The following is a 16,442-nucleotide window of genomic DNA, read 5'->3' as shown; positions in this document are numbered from 1 at the left end:
CTTGGGATTTTGATAAGCGTTACATTGACTCTATAGAAGACATTGGGTAATAAGGATATTGCAATAATAGTAATTCTTTCTGTCCATTAACTCTGGATTTCTTTTCATTTGTTTGTGTCTTCAACTTATTTCATCAACATTGTAGTTTCATTGTTTAATTTTTTTTCACTTTCTTGGTTATATTTAATCTTCAATATTTTACTGTTGTTGATACTGTTATGAATACAGTAGTTTCTTTGATTTCTTTTCAGATATTTTGTTCTTAGTGCATAGAAACACAATTGATTTCTGTATGGTGATTTTATATTTCTAAATTTGTTGATTATTTCCAACAGATTTTTGTTGAATTTTTAAGAATATATATAAAATCATAACATCTACAAATAAATACAATTTTACTTCTTTCCAATTTGGTTGTCTTTTACTTCTTTGTCTGCCATGATTCCTAAAGCTAGGACTTTAAGAATTATTTTTCATAAGAGTGGTGAGAGAGGCCACCCTTGTCTTTTTCGTGATCTTAGAAGAAAAGTTTTTATTCTTTCAAAACTGAGTATGATATTACCCCTGGATTTGTTACACATAACCTTTATTACATTGAGGTGTGTTTCTTCTAAACCAAATTAGTTGATAGTTTTTATCATGAAAGAAAGTTGTATTTTGTCAAATCATTTTTCTACTTCTATTGAGGTTATCAAGTGTTTTCTATCTTTTATTCTGTTTAAAGTGGTGCATCACATTTATTGATTTGCATATGATGAACCTTCCTTGCATCCTAGGGTAAAGTCCCACTTATCACAGTATAAGATTTTTTTTCAAATGTTTTGTTGAATTCAGTTTCATAATATTGTGTTGGTAAATTTTACATCTATATTCAAAAAGAGATACTGATTTATATTTTTCTTATAGTATCTTTATCTGGCTTTGATACCAGGGTAATGCTGGCCTTGTAAAATGACTTTGGAAGTGTTCCCATTAATTATTTTTTTAAATGTTTGGTAGGATTACCCAATTAAAGCATCTGGTCCTTGGCTTTTCTGATTTTTGATTACTGATTCAGTCTTATCAGTGATTAATATGTTCTAATTTTCTTTTCTTTCTGAGTCAGTCTTTATAGGTTTTACATTTTTAGGAATTTACCCATTTCTGCTAGTTTATTCCATTTTTGACACATAATTTTATAGTAGTCTCTTACGATTCTATTTATTGTTGTAGTCTCCTCTTTTATTTCTGATTTTATTTGTCAGAGTCTTCTCTCTTTTTCTTAGTCTGGCTAAATGTCAATGTTATTTTTCTTTTCGAACAAAAATTCTTAGTTTTATTGAGATTTTCTATTGTTTTTTCTGGTCTTTTTTTCATTTATTTCTACTCTGATCATTGGTAGTTCCTTCTTTTTGCTTATGTGGATTTAGTATGTTCTTTTTCTATCTCCTTGAGATTTAAGTTAGGTTGATTATTTTAAATATTTCTATTTTCTTAACATACATGATTGTCACCGTAAACTTTCCTCTCAGAATTACTGTTACAGTATCCAGTTGGTTTTGGTGTATTTTGTTTTTATTATCATCTATTTAGTAAATTTCCACATGATGGTAATTTTCAAAATTTCCTCTATTTGTTGATTTCTGGTTTCATACCATTGTGGTTGGAAAATATAATTTGTATGACTTCAATAGTTTTAAATTTTCTAAAATTTGTTTTGTAGTCTGTAATTTGATCTATCTTTGAGAAATTTTCATCTCTACTTGAGAAGAATATGTATTCTACTGCTATAGGATGAGATGGTTTATAAATATCTTTTATATTCATTTGATCTCATGTAATTTTCAAGTCCAATGTTTCCTTGTTGACATTCTGCCTGGAAAATCTATCCTTTGCTGATAGAGGGATATTGGCATCTCCTACTATAATTTTATCATTAATTTCTCTTTTCTGATTTGTTAGTGTTTGCTTAATGCATTTAGGTGCTTAAAGGTGGGTGCATATATATTTATAAATTTTATATCATATTTTATTGTTATTTCCAGTTTCTTTCAGTTGCTACTTGCATGGAATATCATTTCCCATCCCTTCATTTTTAGCCTATGTGTGTCCTAAATCTAAGGTTATTCTCTTAGAGACAACATAAAGTGGTGTCTTGTTTCTTTATCTATCTACCTAAATTTGTGTCCTTTTATTGGTAAATTAAATCCATGTACATTTATAATAACAGTTGATATGTGGGGACTTAACAAGGCCATATAATTAATTGCATTCTGGCTTTTTTGTAGTTTGTTTGCTTTTCCCTCTCGGTTTCTCTTTATTTTTAGATAGTGATGATTTCCCATGGTTGTATGTTCTGGTTATTCTTTCTTTATCTTTTAGAATCTTCTCTAGGGTCTTACTTTTTGGTTATCATGCTTATGGAAAAAATGTTTGGTTTTATGCTGAAAGCAATTTAACTTTGATCATATACAGGTATTGCACCCATTTATTCCCCTTTTATATATTTGATGTCACAATTTACCTTTTTTACATTGTGTTTTCATTAAAAATTCATAGTAGTTATAGTTATTTTTATTATTCATTTCCTCTAACCTTTATAGTTATATCTAACTGGTTAACACAAAATCCTATTACAGAATTAAAGTTATCTAAATCGAACTGTGTATTTATCTTTACTACTGTGTACATACTTTTTAGTGTTTTCATATTATTAATTAGGGTCTTTTCATTTCAGACTGAAGAACTCTTTTCACCATTGCTTACAAGGCAGATCTAATGGTGATAAACTCCCTCAGCTTTTGTTTGTCTGGGAAATACTTTATTTGTCTTTAATAGATAAAGGAAAACTGCCAGATAAGATATTCTTGGCTGGCAGTTATTGTCTTTCAATGATTTGAATATGCCATTTTACTCTCTCCTACCCTGTAGGATTTATTATGAGAAATATGTTCATAGCTTCATGTGAATTCCTTTGTAGGTTACATGAATGAAAAATATTGCTTGCCTGCCATATCAGTAAATAAGGGATGTTGCAACCATCAAGCCACTACAGCAAACCCTGATGATGAGCTCCGAGGGAATTCAGGATAGAGACAAATTGCCAACTTCCCCCTGCCAAGCCCTCAGCCACTGCAGCCACACCCAGTGGTGCACTCTGAGGTGATTCAGGATGGTAAAGAACAGGCTCTACATAGCTAAGGGACATATCTAAAGAATGATTGCAATGAGCCCAAACTCTTGCATCTTCCCATACATAGAAAAGTGCTAAATTTATTAACTTGAGATATCTGGTTTTCTTTAATTAATAGTAATCTTTTGATGTTCCCAGTACCTGGTCTTTATTGCAAAACCCCTATATATCCTGGCTCCTCCCTTACATCTTTGGAGCAGTCCATTGTAGTTCTGAGAGGCTGCCTCCTGGGTTTGAAGACCTCAGAAAGTCTGCCAAATAAAACATAATTCTCAACTTTAAGGTTTTTCATTTTCAATCGACAGTTACATTTTTCTCTGATTTTTTTATTATTATTATAGGGGTATAGTTGTTTTACAGGCTGTGTTAATTTCTACTGTACAGTGAAGTGAAGCAGAGTTTCCTGTGCTATACAACAGGTTCTAATTACTTATCTATTTTATAGATATTAGTGTATATATGTTAGTCCCAGTCTCCCAATTCATCCCATCCCTCCTTTCCCACTTTGGTGTCCATACGTTTGTTCTATACATCTGTGTCTCTATTTCTGCCTTGCAAACCTGTTCATCTGTACCAGTTTTCTAGATTCCACAAATATGCGTTAGTATACGATATTTGTTTTTGCATTTCTGGCTCCATTCACTCTGTGTGACAGACTCTATGTCCATCCATGTATCTACAAATGACCCAATTTTGCTCGTTTATATGGCTGAGTAAAATTCCACTGTATATATGTACCACATCTTCTTTATCCATTTGTCTGTTGATGGACATTTAGGTCCATTCCATGAACTGGCTATTGTAAATAGTGCTGCAATGAACATTGGAGTGCATGTGTCATTTTGAATTATGGTTTTCTCTGGGTATATGCATAGTAGTGGGATTGCTGGGTCATATGGTAATTCTATTTTCAGTTTTTTAAGGAAACTCCATACTGTTCTCCATAGTGGCTGTATCAATTTATATTCCCCCCAACAGTGCAAGAGGGTTCCCTTTTCTCCACACCCTCTCCAGCATATGTTGTTTGTAGATTTTCCAATGATGCCCATTCTAACCAGTGTGAGGTGATACCAGATTGTACTTTTGTTTTATATATTTCTAATAATTAGTGATGTTGAGCATCTTTTCATGTGCCTCTTGGCCATCTGTATGTCTTCTTTGGAGAAATGTCTATTTAGGTTTTCCACCCATTTTTTGTTTGGGTATTTGTTTTTTTGATATTGAGCTGTATGAGCTGTTTGTGTATTTTGGAGATTAATCCTTTGTCCTTTGATTCATTTGCAAATATTTTCTCTCATTCTAAGGGTTGCCATTTCATCTTGTCTATGGTTTATTTTGCTGTGCAGAAGCTTTTAAGCTTCATTAGGTCCCATTTGTTTACTTTTATTTTTGTTTTCATTACTCTAGGAGGTAGGTCAAAAAAGCTCTTCCTTTGATTTATGTCCAAGAGTGTTTTCCTATGTTTCCTTTAAGAGTTTTATAGTGTCTGGTCTTACATTTAGGTCTTTAATACATTTTGAATTTATTTTTTGTGTATGGTGTTAAGGAGTGTTCTTATTTTATTATTTTACATGTCACTGTCCAGATTTCCCAGCACCACTTATTGAAGAGACTATCTTTTCTCCATACTATATCCTTGTCTCCTTTGTCATAGATTAGGTGACCATAGGTGCATGCATTAATCTCTGGGCTTTCTGTTCCAATGAATTATATTTCTTTTTTTGTGTCAGTACCATACTGTCTTATTACTGTAGCTTTGTAGTGTAGTCTGAAGTCAGGGAGTCTGATTCCTTCAGCTATGTTGATTTTTTCTCAAGATATTTTGGCTATTCAGGGTCTTTTGTGTCTCCATACAAATTTTAAGATTTTTTGTTCTAATTCTATGAAAAATGCCATTGGTAATTTGATAGAGTTTGAATTGAATCTGTAGATTGCTTTGGGTAGTAGAGTCATTTTCACAATATTAATTCTTCCAATCTAAGAACATATTATATCTCTCCATCTGTTTGTGTCTTTGATTTCTTTCATCAGTGTCTTATAGTTTCCTGAGTACAAGTTTTTACCTCCTTAAGTAGGTTTATTCCTAGGCATTTTATTCTTTTTGTTGCAATGGTGAATGGAATTGTCTCCTTAACTTCTCTTTTTGATCTTTCATTGTTAATATATAGGGATGCAAATGATTTCTGTATGTTAATTCTGTATCCTGCAGCTGTACTAAATTCATTGATTAGCTCTAGTAGTTTTCTGGTGGCATCTTTAGGATCCTGTATGTATAGAATCATGTCATCTGCAAACAGTGACTGCTTTATTTATTAGTTTCCAATTTTTATTCTTTTATTTATTTTTCTTCTCTGATTGTCATGGCTAGGAGTTCTAAAACTATGTTCAATAAGAGTGGTGAGAGTGAACATCCTTGTCTTGTTTCTGATCTTAGAGGAAATGCTTTCAGTTTTTCACCATTAAGAATGCTGTTTGGGGCTTCCCTGGTGGTGCAGTGGTTGAGAATCTGCCTGCTAAGGCAGGGGACACGGGTTCGAGCCGTGGTCTGGGAAGATCCCACATGCCGTGGAGAAGCTAGGTCCATGAGCCACAACTACTGAGCCTGCACGTCTGGAGCCTGTGCTCCTCAACAAGAGAGGCCACGACAGTGAGAGGCCCGTGCACCGCGATGAAGAGTGGCCCCCGCTTGCCGCAACTAGAGAAAGCCCTCGCACAGAAACGAAAACCCAACACAGCCATAAATAAATAAATTAATTAATTAATTAAAAAAAAAAAAAAGAATGCTGTTTGCAGTTGTATATGGCCTCTATTATATTGAGGAAAGTTCCCTCTGTGTGACTTTCTGGAAAGTTTTTTTCATAAATCGGTGTTGAATTTTGTCGAAAAATTTTTCTGCATCTATTGAGGTGATCATATGGTTTTTATTCTTCAATTTGTTAATGTGGTGTATCACATTGATTAATTTTCGTTTATTGAAGAATCCTTGCGTACCTGGGGTAAATCTCATTTGATCATGATGTATGATCTTTTTAGTGTGTTGTTGGGTTCTGTTTGCTAGTATTTTGTTCAGGATTTTTGAGTCCATATTCATCAGTGTTATTGGTCTATTACTGTCAAAAATTAAAGAGAGGGCTTCCCTGGTGGCACAGTGGTTGAGAGTCCACCTGCCGATGCAGGGGACACGGGTTCATGCCCCTGTCCAGGAAGATCCCACATGCCACAGAGCAACTGGGCCCATGAACCATGGCCGCTCAGCCTGTGCATCTGGAGCCTGTGCTCCACAACGGGAGAGATCACAACAGTGAGAGGCCTGCATACCGAAAAAAAAAATTAAGGAGAAAAAGAAAATCTATCTGCTTTAAAGTTTATCTTTTGGTCTTAAATTTTTGACAGTTTCATTATGTCCTGGAAAGAGTCTGTTTTCATTGAAATAATAAGGTAATTTATTAGCTTCATGAAATTGGATGCTCAGGTCTCTCCCCATCTTTGTGAAGTAATCTGTTATTATTTCTTTAAATAAACTTTCTGTCTCCTTTTCCCTCTCTTCTCTTTCTGGAACCCCAATTATTCTATTTGTATATTTGATAGGGGTTCCATAAATCACATAGTCTTTCTTTCCTCTCTTTTTTGTTTCCCCTTTTGTTTCTTTGCCATCCTCTGATTGGGTTATTTCAAATTTCCTAACCTCTAGCTTACTTATTCTATCTTCCATTTAGTCTACTCTGCTGAAGATGCTCTTTAATTTTTTTTTAATTTCATTTATTGAATTCTTCACCTGCAGATATTGTTTCTTTCTTTTTAAGACTTCTATCTTTTAGTTAAATTTCTTATTTTCTCTATGTACTGGCTTCCTGATTTTATTGAATCCTCTTGGTGTTCTTTTGTGGTATCACTTGAGGTTACCCAAAGCAGGTATTTTGAACTTTTAAAACAGATAGATTACAAAATTATGTGCTGTTGAGCTTAGTTCTTTAAGAAATATTTTTAGCTTTTAATGATGACATTACTTTCTTGATTCATCATGTTCCTTGGATTTTTGCATTGATGCTTTCACATTTTTAAATTTTTCAATGAAGTCTAGTTTTTTTACAATATTATATTAGTTTCTGGTGTACAATATAATTATTCAATATTTTTATAGATTATACTTCATGTAAAGTTATTATAAATTATTGGCTATATTCCCTGCACTGTACAATATATTCTTGTAGTTTATTTATTTTATACATAGTAGTTTGTACCTCTTAATCTTCTACCCCAATGCTTTCATATTTGAAGTAGCAGATACCTCATCAAATCTTTTCTTGTTGCTTTCATGTGGGATATACTGTTTATTCGTTCTGTTTTGTTTTGGGTTTTCATGGACCTTATATTGATACATCTGCTCCACCACAATCCTTTCTTGCTATTTGGGTACAGTTCTTAAGCTTTCATGTCTTCCCTGGTTCTGACAACTCACCATGCTAGCTGCTGTTAACCTCTCTTTTGTTTTCCAAAAATAACTTTAGAGCTCAGGTTTGCATATTGTTCCATGCCCACAGACCCTAATCAGTTTTTCTAATAACACTCAATTTACAGGAGCTTGCCTCTTGTTACCACATCTGAGAATTTGCAATGGGAGTTAGCCAAAGAAAGAAGTAAGTGTGGCTTTAGCACTTGGGATATTGAGGGTCCCAGAAGGCCCAGTAGGGAGGTGCTCAAGTGACGTTTTACTAGAGGCTTGTGAGTGTACTTCATGCTGTAGTCCTGAGCACAGTCAACAGAAAGTATTTTTAAATATCCTTTGATATTCTTATCTCTCTCTTTCCTAACCTCCTCCCTCCTAACATTCATGAAGTTCCTGCCTGAGTACTCTGGATGTTTCTGAAGACAAGTGTATTTCTCCAGTAGCATCCCACACATTTGAGGAAGTCAAGCACTCACTGACTGCTCTTCTTCTTCCTGTAGGAGAAATCAGTGGTGTCAATATTAGCCCCACACTCTGTTGCCTTGAGGGTAAGAGCAAGGCTGGCAAAGTTACTATTCCCCTCTCCGATGCATCCACTCTCATATTTTTTCCTTTGCTCCAACAGTATACTTGAATATCTCCTCAGAAATGCTGGCTTTCTACAAAGTTTCTGTTGTCCATGTTTTTTTTGCCCAAGCCAGAATTCTCCAGGTTTTTCCTTACTGACCCTGAGGGGCAGGTCTGCTAGCTTCTGCTGGTCTTGCAGCCCATACCAAGGTCTGTCTTCCCATTACCAAATGCAAAGGTGGGTGTGATTGCTCCTAGGTCTCTTGGCATATACTGCTATATCCCACTACTCCCACAAAGGCACTTTTGTTTGTGGATTATTTTTTAATGGGGGGATCTAAAAAGAAGAATCTCCTATGCTACCATGATTCTAATGTCAGTCACTTTTCTCTGGTTGCTCTATCCATCATTTAGAATTGAGTTTTTAAATCTCCAGCAACCATTGTAAGTATCAAAAAATGTCAATATTTGCTTCCTATATTTTGGAGCTCTGATTTTGGGTTCATATATGTTTGTAATTGTTATAACTTTTTGGATGAATTGGTCTTTTATCAATGTACAATGTCTTTCTTTACCTCTTTTAACACTTTTTACATAAAGTTTATTTTGTCTGTTATTAATATAACAAGTCTGGCTCTATTTTGGTTAATATTTGCATGGAATACCTTTTTCCATGTTTTCATTTTTAATTTATATTGTTCTTACAACAAAAGTTAAGCTCTGTCCACTGCATATATTTTGATCATGTTCTTCTTATCTTTTCTGCTGTTCTGTATCATGTGATTTCCATGTACATTTAGAGTAATTACTGATAAGGAAAAAATATTTTGGACATTTTGTTATTTTTTTTCTCTCTGTCTTATAGATTTTGTTCTCCTTTTCTCTATTACTTCCTTTTGTGTTTAGTTGAATTTTGCAATGACATAAATTTATCCCCTTCTCACCTTACTTTTCTGTATATTTTAGATATTTTCTTTGAGATTACCATCAGAATTACATGTAACATCCTAAAATTATGAGTCTAATTTGAGTAAATACCAACTTATGTTCAATCTTGTACAAAACTCTACTTCTATATAACACTTGCCTCTGTTTTATGGGGTTATTTTTTCCACAAATCACATCTTTATACATTATGTACACAATAACAAAGATTTCTATTTTATGTGTTTGCAATTTAAAAATTATAGGAAACCTAAAGAGGGGTTACTAATGAAAATTACAGTAATTCTGGTTTATATGTTTAACTGTATATTTATCTTTATAGGAGATTTTTATATCTTCATATGACTGAGTTAAAAAGTTTAAGATTTTCCCCATTCTTTTATGAGCATGAACTTTACCTGGGCTTGGTTAGTTTTTTTCAATTCCCCCATATATATAGCATCATTCAAGTGTCTTAATTTCACACAAAGTTTCACCCCAGCTCTTCCTGAGGCCTTATATGTTCTATTATATACATATATATATATATATATATATATATATATATATATATATATATTTTCATCTGTAATATCTTTCTCCAGCCATCTGCAGGTCTGTAGTCCCCGTGCTGTTGTGCAAGTATTGCCAACCACTTTTCTCTGGCTGAGATCTGAGTTAGGCAAGACAGAGACCATTTCTTCAGGCATTTGGTAAGTTAGAACACTACAAAAATGTTATATTCTGCTTCCGCTGGTTTGAGAGCTAAGTACAAACAAAAGTCATTAAATTTCCTACTGTTTTATAGGTGTTTTTTCTTGATTAGGCATTTATTTGGTTTCTGTAGAGTCTGAATGTTTTCCAGTGCTCCTATAAGGATAGTTCAGACAGTTTCTGGTGGTTTTCTGATATTTCCATAGATGAACAATAGCTCAGAATTTCTTACTCTGCCATTTTGCTGAAATTAACATCTGATCAATTGACTTTCTACCACTGTGTTAAAACCATTCAGTGGGGGAAAGATCAGTCTGTTTAAGAAGTTGTGTCAGGACAACTGGATATAAACATGAAAAATAATAAAATTGGCTCTCTAGCTTACATTGTAAATTAACTTAAAATGTATCAGTGATTTAAATGTAAGAGATAAACCATAAAACTGTTAGAAGTAAATATAGCAATAAATATTCATGACCTTGTGTAGGAAATGGATTCTTAGATATGACACCGAAAGCATAAACAATAAAATATAAAATACATATACTGGACTTCATCAAAATTAAAACTTTTGTGCATGAAAAACATTATTAAGAAAACAAGAAGAGAATTCCCTGGTGGTCCAGTTGTTAGGATGATGTGCTTTCACTAACCAATGGCACAGGTTCAATCCCTGGTTGGGGAACTAAGATCACACAAGCTGCACGCTGCAGCCAATGAAAGTAAGTCAAATTAAATTAAAATTAATAAACAAAGAAAACAAGAAGACAGCTTAAAGAATGGGTGAAAATATTTACACAGTGTATATTTGATAATGATTTAACTTCATGAATACCTAAAGAACTCTTACAGCTCAATTAAGATGATAAGCAACGCTTTTAATTTATGGGGATGGGGCTTGAATAAACATTTCCATAAATAAGGTATACAAATGACCAGCAAGTACTTCAAAAGATACTCAACATCATTTGTCATTAGGAAAATTAAAATCGCCATGAGATACCACTTCATATCCATTAAGTTGGCTATACTTTTTTAAAAAAGAACAAGTGTTGGTGAGAATGGGGAGATATTGGAACTCTCATACATTGCTCTTGTGAATGTAAAATGGTGTGGTCACTGTGGAAAACAATTTGATGGCTCCTCAAATAGTTAAACATAATATTACTATACAAACCAGCACTTATATTCCTAGGTATATACCCCCCAAAATTAAAGAGTGACTCAAACATTGCAGTGTTGTTTACAATGGCCAAATTGTGGAAACAACCCAAATGTCCATCAAGGGAATAGATAAATAAAAGTGGTGTATACATACTATAGAACATTATTTGTCCATAAAAATAGTCAAATTACTATACCTGCTACAGCATGGATGAACCTTGAAAACACCATGCTAATAACCCAGACATGAAAGAACAAACATTGCATGATTCCATTTATATGAGATATTTATAATAGATAAATTCATAAAGACCAAGCATTGATTAGATATTACCAAGAGCCAGGAAGAGAGTAAAATGAAAACATTGGTTCATGGGTACAAAGTTTCTATTTGGGGTAATGGAAATAATTTATATTGTGGTGATGATTATTAATGTAATTAATGCCACTAAATTTTATGCTTAAAATGGTTTAAAAGATATATGATATATTTTAACATGATAAAAAATTCTAGTGTCAACATTTATTGCTTCACCCTTCTTCTTTTTCCTCTTTATCTTGTCTTTCTTACCATAACCCAATCTAACTTTGCCCATACATTCTTAAAATAATAATAATGTCCTTTTTTTGATTAAAGAATTTCAAAAAATATTAAATAAACCAATAGTTAGGAAAGAGCTTTTATAATTGAGTTATCTAAATCCAAGTTGTCAACATTTTGAAAGCACACAGAAAGCAGAGAAGACTAGAGTCCAAGGTATAATAGAAGCTTTATTTTTCTATCCATTCATTCACTCATTCATTCTTTATTTATTGGTCTATATTCTGGCCACTCTGGGAGCATCCAAAAGAGATAGAAACCTAAATCCTGTCTTTTGAAAAGCATTTCCCTAGTGATTAGCTACAAGTGACTCCATAGTTTCCTAGGTTATTCAATTCATATTTTTAAACCAGCACAGAATCAACTGGTTAACAACTTATTATGCTTATAGAAATATTAATGTGTATAAAATTTAAAAACTCTGTCCTTGTCCTTCAGGAGCAAAAATAATGCTACTAGTCCTTTACTCAAATACATTATAAAGCAAATATGGATTACAATGCACTGCTTTTTTATTTTCTGAAATGATTAATCAACTATGTGAAAATGATTTTTACATGTGCAAAAGACATGTAATGAGAAATTGTAAGGTGGTTTGAATTATAGAAACTAATAACCAGTTCCCTCCATGTAACAGATACCATGTTCTGAACTTCTTGAATATTAATAATTATTGAATTATTGTTTATAAATAATCTGGAGTATTTTCCTTCCCAAGGACACGTGTGTATTCATCTCTATGTAAAGAAAACATGCTTACAGTTTCCCCTGTACACTGATATTTTTTTTGCCTCTCATGTTTTCTGACTTATCATCTCCTTTGGAGCCAGCGTGATGGCTGTTTTCTCATGGTGACTGCGGTCTGGAGTTAGGCTGTGACTATAGATTTAGATCTCTGATGTTAACTGATGCATGTGGGGTTCAAACTTTTGACTTTGGCCTTTTTAACACTATAAAAAAATAGATAACTGGCCCAGACAAATGGCTATGCCACTTAATATCAAATTGATTAATTATCTTTCTAAATCTCAAAGGTAACTCCAAAAATATAGTCACATTTTCAAACAGCCATAAACATTAGAGTACTCTATAAAAGAAATCCTTGTGCTTTTCCATTGTAAAAACTCAGGTAAGAAGTAGCTTTTGAGAGTTTTGGAACTGTTGGTACAAGAAGTGCTACCTATCATCATCACTGATATTTCTTACTCCAGCGTTTTGTACAGAGCTGAATTGTGTGTTCTCTAGAATTACTCCAAAGCATCACCAAATAATCTTGCAGATAGTACAAATGGAAGAACTGAGGAATAGCACTTCAGTTTATTTGTGATATTTACAAACACCTTTTCCCTCATATGTTTAAGAAAATAAAGCATTCTTCTGAAGAGACCTGTAGATGAAAATATAGATCTTCAAATAAGAGTTTTGATCTGACCTTGCATAGAGAAAAAACTTATTTTGCCTTTATGCCACTACATATTTGCACCTCTCTCTCTCTCTCTCTCTCTCTCTCTCTCTCTCCTTCCATCCCACAACATGGGGCAGGATTTTTTTAAATATAAATAACAAAGCAAATAACTGATTCTCTTCTATTTTTCTTTTTCTGGGGAAATAAATGTTTCAATTGTTGGGATCCAGTGTAGGATATCCCAAAATGTGCCTCAGTGGCATGTTGATAATTTTGAATGAAAGTTACTTAAGAAATAGCCAATTCAAGAGAGACACTCTGACCTTCCTTTCTGTCTCCCTGAAAGCAGGATTTAAATATTTCATGTGAAAGGTACACTTCCTACATCTGGAAGTAGAAGGGCACCTTTATCACCAGTGAAGGAAAATCTGGCCAAAAATTCTACTTACTTCTTTTTTTTTTTTTTTTTTCTTTTTGCGGTACGCGGGCCTCTCACTGTTGTGGCCTCTCCCGTTGCAGAGCACAGGCTCCGGACGCGCAGGCTTAGCGGCCATGGCTCACGGGCCCACCCGCTCCGCGGCATGTGGGACCCTCCTGGACCGGGGCATGAACCCATGTCCCCTGCACCGGCAGGCGGACTCTCAACCACTGCGCCACCAGGGAAGCCCCTCTACTTACTTCTTTTGTTTACTACCCCACACCCAAACCTTCTTACTTCTTTAATTTACTTCCCCATGCCCAAACTCTAAATTCTTCATGAATCGAGCACACAAAACCCAAGTTTCTCTTTCTTCCTATCAATTCCTCATGAATTTATTGTTTCTCTGCCAAAAAAAGTATAAAAGTTCCCTGCTTTGGCCATTTTTAGGTCCTATGAGACTTCTGTGCACACCAATTAAAATTTGTTTTATTTCCTTTTATTAATGTGCCTTGTGTCAATTTTATTATTAATTCAGCCACAAGAACTCAAGTGGCTAGAGGGAAAAGCTTTCCCCTTCCCAACAGTTGGCAAGCCAGCCAGACACTCATGAGACCCTGCTTTCTGCCTATAGTATGCTGCAACTAAGACATACTGAGACATTTGAAAAAGTCTAGCAGAAAATGAGATGCCTTACCACGTCGGCCTCCCAGAACACTGCTTGCAAGATCTGGTGGAAGAAAAAGTGGTAAGAGTCCTTTTTATCTCTCTCTAACTTTAGTTTAGCAGGATAAAATTATTTGTGGATCTAGTTCCTTGGACTCTTGGGTGTCCTTTTCCTTCAAGAAATGGTCAGTGTTTTTTTGCTGTATCTCTCTGTTCTTGTGTTTGTCATAAAGAGGATGAAGCATAGGGCAGAATGCAGGCATAAGCCCTATAAGCCTGCTGCTGAGCTGGTCTCACAGACTAGTGTGTTAACATTTCTCACCAGACCAGTATCTATTTAGACAAACCTTGCTGTGGATCCTTTGTGTAAAAACCAAATGAGAGTTTTCTTCCATCTTGCTCTGTGCCCTGAGAACTTGGTTTTGTGTCCAGTGAGAATATTCTCTCTGTTCTCAACCACCCAGAAGGTTCATTTATGTGGGTGCATCTGGTGGCTAGTCAAATATACTGGAGTTCTGAGATATGCATTTTCACAAGTAACACGCTCTTTGTCTTCCCATGCCAGCCCTCAGGAAAGTGTTTCATATGGGATCCCCGTCCATAAAGGACCTTTGTCACCTCAACCTAAATTGCTTGTTAGTACTGGAAAAGTCCCATTCCAGGAGCACCTACTCGATTCCATAAGTCTGTGGGTTTATGGCTGGAGGTACCCAATTTTGTGAGACACCAGATACACTGTTTCACTACACCATTGTTACTGCCTGTAGTAACAAATGTAGAAAAAGTGGAACACGAGAAGATGGTCATGTCCCAGGTCTCAGGTGAGTCCCTGGGACAGGCTGCCAACTGAGGGTCCTTGGCTTCACACAGGAAATAATTCAAGAGTGAGACATAGTGAAGTGAAAGCAGGTTTATTTAGAGATATACACACTCCATAGACAGAGTGTGGGCTCTCTTAGAAGGCAAGAAGCAGCCACAGAGCATGGGGTTAACTAGGAAAGTGAGAGTGGCCCCAAGGTGTGGGAGTGGTTACTTTTTATGGGCTGAGTAATTTCATAGGTTAATAAATGGGAGGAATATTCTAACTATCTTGGTGAAGGGGTGAGGATTTCCAGGAATTGGTGCACCACCCACTTTTTGGCCTTTTATAGTGGACCTCAGAACTGTTAGGGTGCCTGTGGGTGTGTCACTTAGCATGGTAATGCATTACAATGAACATATAATGAAGCTCAAGATCTACTGGAAGTAAAATCTTCTGCCATCTTGGGCCTATTAGGTTCTAGACATTTCTTTTTTGGAGTTCCATTCTTCTTAATTGTTGTGTCATTCTTTAAATAATTGTGTCCTGTCTCCTTCCTTCTTGTCTCACAAAGGGCTTTTATTTTCTTATACTAAGTGTGGAAATAAATATTTGGATCTTTGAGGACTACATACTCTCTTGTGTGATGCTTCTTCCATGTTGTGTTAATCCATTAAAAAAAAAAAGACTTACTGGTTTGTCACTATTTGAAATTAATAAAATCTCCTACTTGTCAATGGTCAGGTGATGGATCTTTAAACTGGCTATATTTAAAAGAAAACAAAAAACCTTCTTGAGAGGTTGTATTATAAACATCTGTTATATTGGTACTTATGGGAGGATCAAACTGAAGGAAACAAAATGTATAATGACCAGCCTTAAGGAATCCTTTAATAAGATAAAAAAAACAAAACAAAACAAAGCAAAAACCCTTAAAACAATGATGCAACATAAAATCTTCTTCTTAAAACTCTTTCTCTTTAGCAATCCCCCAGACCTCCTAAAAATAATCAGAAAATAAATCATCTGGAAGGGAATATTCAAGGGCTTATAAAAAAAAGCTGTTTCTGTCTTGCAAATCTCTACAAAAGGAGAAGTATTATTCTAGAAATATGTCGAGACCCACCTATATTTACCAGTCCCAAGGCCTTACCTATCCCTCACAAAATACTTGCAGGATATTTGAGAAAATTGTTCTGTACCAAGGAAAAAAAAATTAATAATACTACCGTAACACCTATGATAATAGACAAACATACTACAAAAGTCCTAGGAGAAAAATTATGTTTTAATATGTTCCCCCTAAAGTTATAAAACTTATAATGTCTTTGAAATGTAAACACAGCCCACATTGCCTGAGACTAAACACAGATTATATAAATTAGTAGAACTTGAAACTAAGGAATAAAATTGAAAAGGGAACAAGACCTTCTGAAACACAAACTGCTATAAGAACTCTCTTACTCAAACAGTCTCCTTAAAATTGCTTGTTAAGGGTAAATACAGATTATGAAAATCTTATCCACAAATAAAAAACATAGTTTAGCTATCTGAGTAAACTCAGT

This window comes from Hyperoodon ampullatus, assembly GCF_949752795.1.
Source record: "Hyperoodon ampullatus genome assembly, chromosome: X".
Taxonomy (NCBI): domain Eukaryota; kingdom Metazoa; phylum Chordata; class Mammalia; order Artiodactyla; family Ziphiidae; genus Hyperoodon; species Hyperoodon ampullatus.
This window is presented reverse-complemented; position numbering follows the sequence as displayed.